Source organism: Electrophorus electricus, chromosome 2 (genome assembly GCF_041902795.1).
Source record: "Electrophorus electricus isolate QZ-2024a chromosome 2, ASM4190279v1, whole genome shotgun sequence".
Taxonomy (NCBI): domain Eukaryota; kingdom Metazoa; phylum Chordata; class Actinopteri; order Gymnotiformes; family Gymnotidae; genus Electrophorus; species Electrophorus electricus.
This window is the reverse complement of record NC_137498.1, coordinates 42345834-42352457: the sequence shown is the minus strand read 5'-3', so window position 1 is coordinate 42352457 and position 6624 is coordinate 42345834. Positions and strand designations below refer to the sequence as shown.

The window sequence follows — 6624 nt, the reverse complement described above, 5'->3', positions numbered from 1 at the left end:
CACAGCAACATTTGGGCTATGAGGCCATCCTCTGGGCCACTCAGAATTTAACCATTAAATCACACACGACCCTGAGTTCATCTACTAATCTGTTCCGATCACTTTTGACATCGCTAGATCATTCTGATGACTCTCTGCCCCATGACTGCATGGATGCTATCCTTGAGTCTTCGAGCATGCGCTCTGATCTCTTTAGCATGCTGCTCGAAGGCGGCTATCATGTTTTTGTAGATGGCTCATGTTTTAAACCGTCTGATTCCAAATTTTCCTGCGGTTATTCTGTCTGTTCTCTGCCCAACCTCATTTGGGAGGCTTACTCTTACAGGTCTGCTCAAGTAGCTGAACTGATGGTGTTGATCAGGGCCTGTCATCTATTCCGGGATCAGGTTGTCACCATCTATGCTGATTCCCGTTATGCGTTTGGAGTTACTCATGACTTCGGTAAGATTTGGCACTCCAGTGGGTTCCGCATCTCGGACGGTAAGCCACTTTCTAATTCAGGACTAGTGTCTGCACTTTCGTCTGCATGTACGCTACCAGCTCGGCTGGCTCTCGTAAAAGTCAGAGGTCATGACACAACCTCTAGATGTGACATGGCCTCTAGCAATGCCTTAGCAGACGAGGTTGCACGTTGGGCAGATGTTAATGCCCCCTCATGCCCATACGCTGTATCATCCGCATGTGATGCTGTCTCCATGTTGTCTCATTGTTTGGTACCGACTGATATCAATCTGCTTTTCTTACAACCTCAGGGTACAAGGCTGGACTGCTCTCACTGGGTTAATCAATGATGTAGTCCTTATAAAAGTGGTCTAATCCATGACCCGGCGGGGTGTATCACCCTTCCTAAATCTGTTTTGCCATTTCTCGTGCGTCATTTTCAGGGTCTTTTACGTCGCACAAGGGGGGGGGGGGGGGGTGACTGCTAACATTCAAAAACAGTTTTGTATACCGGAAACATGTAAAACTGTAAAACTCCTCCTAGATAGCTGCTTAACCTGTGCTAGAAGCAATCATGGTAAAACACAAGCCAAACATGATGCCTTCACGGCTCCTGAATATCCCTTTCAGTGTCTATAGATAGACTTTACACACATGCCACCTTGTGGTAAGTTGAAGTATCTGCTGGTGATTGTAGACAGGTTTTCCAAGTGGACTGAGGCATTTCCTTGCTCTAAGAAAGAAGTGGATAGATGTGCCGCCAGTGGTGTTGTGTGAGATCAGAATGGTAGACCTTTTACCACCCCATGGGTCAGAGGTAACCCAGGTGTTTCTCATTCAGGTGACATGGACGTGATCTTGGCAGACTGCACCCAAATGTTGATTGAGAAATTAAACAGTGTGCATGGTAATGTCTCTTGCTCTCTCACTTCTCCCTACTCATCCATTTATTTCAGGTGACACTGTTTTAATTAAATCATTGAACCCTCGGAAAGATGGTGAAGCTGCGTATGGACCCCCAAAGACCGTGACTGCAGTGACCCGAACCGCTGTGCTAACATTAGGATCAGCACAGTGGATACACGCCAGCCGGCTGAAGAAATCTCCAGTAGCAGATGCGTCCAACAAGCCAAATGCACCTTAACACATTCACATATAGTACAAAATTTGTTATATGATTTCATGCTGAGGGACTGCCCCTCGGCTGCACCATACACCAAGGAAGTCCTCCTTGGCCCTGTATGTCAATACACTTTAGCATTGGTATTATAACTTGATAGATATCCTATCTGCCTATTAACATAAGTGCATACAAAACCTTACTATAGGAATAATGGGCCCCATTCATTTGATAATATTGGCATTATTTTCAGTCTCCAAAGGTACAAAATGGGGGATAGTGGGCTTTCAGAGTCATCAACAACAGTGTAATGGTAATTTAGCTTGTGTGGTCTCCCTGGTAGCGGCAACAGAGGTAGAGCCAGGGAAGGACTGTCTGGTGTGTCAAGCATTCCATACACCCAGTACCGGTCCCAGTAGATGATGTTATGGCAACAGCACTTAATCATAATTCACCAGACTGTCAAATCAATATGAGAGTAGGGTTTATGATGTAAAATGTATCTAAGGCAGTAGCTGCCAGTGGTAATCTCACCGCATAGGGCTTGGATGGTGGTTCATGGCCAGACCACAGGACAGATTGTAACAATGGCATTACCCAAAATTCAGAAATATGGCCCTAACACTATTACCTGTGACAGGTACCACCTGTCTATGTTCTGCAAGCTTACCTAATGGTCCATTTTTAGGCCACACGCCATGTAAAAATGAGGTATGGGCATTAGGCGTGGGACTGGGCAGATGCACAATAAATAATGTAACATTTAAGTAAAATATACAGCACTCTGCCAGTGGGTGAATTCAATACACGCGGCTAGCGCTGCCTTCTGGAAATAACTCAAACTCATTTACAAAAATCACAGCAGTGCACAGTGACGATAAAGACTTAGTACTCACCCATCCATTGTACACATCGTTATATATCTCTGAGAACAGAGTTCAAAGTAATCTAAATATCAAACACAAACTTTCAAATAAAATAATAAAGGATTCTGGTACTTAATTATCTAATGACTGTCAGCAATTCTAGATACCACAGTATATGCAACTGGACAAACTGATCATGGCACATGCTCTTCTCCAACTCAAACCTGACAATATGATGGATAATTTACACAGTAATAGTTTCTACTTGAAACGTGCTGCAAAGACAACTGTTGTTCTTATTCATTTGCTGCTATTCTGATTTGCCTCTGCTTTTTCCCTGGTGTTTGTACTGACTCCGTCTATGAAAGCAGGGAGCTGGTGTTCGTGTCTGTCAAGGCCGCATGCATTTGGAAGCAGTCTCAATGGTCTCTGCTTGTCCCAGGAACTGCTACCATTACAAGTTGAAACCGCTACACGTTGAAAACACTTTAAAGAGAATTTACATACTGAGACTTGTTCTATGAAATTTACATGTTTATGGGTTTTAAGGTGCCTTATTCTCTTTCTGTATGTGTATATATATTCTGTCAGATAGTGAGTGAAGTGACTGGTCTACATTTTACATCAGCACATCTTTATTACTTTTTTTTTTTTACCCCACATTTTTTAAACATGGAACTAATTCTTCATAAAGGAGTGCATCAACACATCACATGTCAAGTGTTTACTTTTTATTTTTTTAAACATGGAGCTTATCCTCTGTAAGAAAGAGCTCTGACACGTCTTATTCAAGGAGTCTGGCTAGAAGTGGGGTGGAACAAAACTGGGTAGAACAAAAACAGAGAGCAAGAAATACCATCATAACAGAAACAGTCTTTAACATTCCAGCTTTCTAAAAAGCTAGTGTTTTGCGTTGCTTCTAAAGAATGAAAGAGTCCTATTTTTATATACACCAGAACTCAAGAGTTTGGTCTTGTTCCTCCATGCACCTGCATGTTATCTGTTTGACAGCCCTGGGTTTCTGTTTTTTGTGAGAAAAGAATGAATTATTAGAAAGGTTAAAATCTATGTGTCAACCATAATTAGACTGTTAAGCACTTCAAGGCCATACATATTATAAGGGACTCCTTATTCATGGTTTACAGAAAACATTTTGTGTAAGTACATTATTTAAAATAATAATGTACTTACACAAAATTCATTATTAAGTACAAAATTAATATACAATAGACAACTTTACCTTTCTACCAATTTTGAGATCATTCCCATTACGCGATGTATCCATGGTGTCTTCCTGGTCTTAACACTACCTTCTGCTGCACTAGATACAGTGGTCCTTACTGTCCGCTTTGCAGATCTGGAGCCGTGTGTGGAGGGACAGTACTGGAACCGGGCCAGATCTTTCCTTTGAACTAGCTTAACAAGTGATAAGGACTTGCACCAGACCTCCAGTCATAAATGCTTGGGTCAGATTCACATTCTTCCTGGTCTTAATTCTTCTGAGGAGCTATTCATACACAGCCTCGATGACTGAACTGTGGAGTTCCTCAGGGAGGTCCATCCTATCCTCCAGACGCACTCCAGTTGCAGTGGATAAAAGTCCAAGCACACATTCTGCCACTGAGGTGCAATTCCTTTTGCACTTTGAGGAAAACTGTATGAAGACAGTGGTGTAATGCACAAAGTGAGACTGTAGGAATCCCAGAGCTTGTTGTACTCATTTTATCTGAGCCATATGGGATTCTAATTCCAGCCTGGCTAGAATCAACATCAATCTTTGTGCTAGGTGTTGGAGCTCTCTTCTGTAGAAAACACAAAGCAGTAAATCAGCATTATGAACACACCTTATACAGTAAATCAGCATTATGAACACTGCTCATATACTCATATACTACTCATTATGAACACAAGCACTATTACAACACATATATGCTTTACCACAAAGGTCCACTCACAGACAGGCTCTAATTAACTACATCAAAAATATTGAAGCGGAGTTAAGATTTGACTGGGGCACCTTGTTACCTAAACTCCTAAGGATTTCAGTCCTGGTCATTCGCCATTTTACACTTCCTGGGTAAACACCATTTTGTGTGAGCTACACAGTCTGTCACTTGACACCTGTGAAAAGCGGGTATAAGACAAAAGTACCATATAAAGTCATCAGTGGGTGCAGTCTTTTTCAACAAAGTTGTAATAAGAGGAAAGAGTGTAAGAAAAATCGATCGCCAAAAACGGGCTACATGATGTAAATACATAAAGTAAATACAGCAGGCTAAAAGGCAACATGCTAGCTTAATAGGTAACTTAGTACAACATTCGTGTGGAACAAGATGAAGCTAGCTACAATTTTCAATGCATTATAGACATTTGTTTAAATAATTTGATTATTAAATGTTAGCTATCTAATATTCTATATGAAATAACTAACCGTCCCGTTAGTTAACTGTCAAGAGCGCCGTCCTGTGTGTTTGCTGCTAAAGTCCGGGAGTTGTGTTTATCGCTGATAGCCAGCCCAGCTAGACAGGACAGCTTTCTTACCTAGCTAATTCAAATAAAGGCTCCTTGGGTCTGGACCTCCACATCCTTACTGGAGTTAGACAACGGCTATATTTCCACAAAACCGACTTCGCATAATTTCCATAATTACTAATTCCTGTTTCATGAAGATGCAAAGAAGAAAAAGTTACTTGATAAATGTCTTCCGAATTCGTATTTTTTTTTCTTCTCTTTTAGAGTAAGAGAAACATCTTACAATTCAGCTTTTAAAAATGTATTTTATTTTTCATTTAACAATATCGTCACGTTTAGTCCACATTAAATGTTCCGTGTTTTCCCTGTTATGTGTAGCTCCGTTCCATAATTTCGTTTTGTCCTTACATGTTTGATTGCGTACATCTGTCCCTCGTTTCTAGTTCATGTATTTAAACCATGTTGTGTGCCTTGGTCGTGGCTGTTATATTGTTTGTTTGGATGTTTGACTGTTCAAATTATTGAATTTGTGAATGTGTTTCGCTTTTGGTTGTTTCTTTGTACTTCGTGCATTTGTGTTTACCTTGCCTTAGTTATAGTCTGCTTTCCCGTGCGCCTTCGTGTTTTTGTTTTGTAATGCTTCCTCGTATTCTCAGTGTCGGCTCTGTAACCCTGAACCGTATAAACGACTCTGATTTTGGATTTGCCCCTATTAAATCTCGCTCCTCTCAGCACATGCGTCCGCCTCCTTACCGCTCAACGCTACAAATATGTTCACTGTACTGAGGACACCAGGATGATTTTAATGGTCAAAAAAAATTCTTTCACATTCCAGCTTTATAGTGATATTAAACTGAGTGCAAAGTTCACACTCGATTAGTTTGACCTATTTCTATTGATCAAAAATCTATTTCATTTCATTCCATTATAATTTCTTGCTTGCCTTTTTATTTTATCTATATAAAAAGTATGTAACAGTTAAAGTAACATGTATCATTTGTTATTGCTTTTTTTTGTTACTTTTTTCTTCATTTATTTGTATTTTGTAACTTGAGTTTAGTTTTTAGCAATTATAAAACTGGAAGCAATTTCTCTGTTTAATGATGTAGAGAAACATTTTGTACTTTGTGCATGTCATATATGTCTCATTTTTGCAGCCCATATTTCTGCATCTTTCTACATATTTGCAGTCCACAATCTCTGGCATGTGTGTGACTTCAGAATTTACACACACAGATGGCTTTGGTTCCATGTATAACACTGTACTAGATCATAATTAAGTGCTACAAGTGGTGTATGCTTATATGTCGTAGTTAATTTTATCAATAGAAAATGTATTTTAGGAAACATTAATTGTTCTGCAGCTTCCCATACAGTCTTTTGAGGGCACTGGATGTAAGGAGTAAAGGCATTTTGACAGCAGTACAAAAGGCTCACCTGACTCTCAAACGCTAGCCTAGTTTGCAGTGAATTGAATGGTCGACTGAATTATGATGCCAAAGGAGAGGAAAGGTGATGTCAAATGTGCACCTGTTCAAAGCCGCAGCACTGATAGGCTACAGAAAGGATAAACCAAATAAAGTTTTGTGTCACTAAGCATCCCAGCAGGCTTCTAGACTACATCAGACGGATGAGCAGCTTGAGTATTTAGGTCACTGAGGATTCTGCCTTTCAGAAATAAAAAATAAACTTTGACTTTGTGCACTTTGTGGCTCATGCCCTGAT

At 40.3% G+C, this 6624-nt stretch overlaps 1 long non-coding RNA gene across 1 annotated transcript; it reads right to left on the bottom strand.

The window, feature by feature from the left end:
- Positions 1-3143: 3143 nt before the first annotated feature.
- Positions 3144-4973, bottom strand: LOC113582926 (uncharacterized). The gene is made up of 4 exons (XR_003411200.3): positions 4859-4973; positions 4453-4548; positions 3668-4229; positions 3144-3448 (listed from the first exon to the last, which is right to left on the bottom strand). It is a non-coding gene; the product is annotated as an uncharacterized LOC113582926 (long non-coding RNA).
- Positions 4974-6624: the final 1651 nt, after the last annotated feature.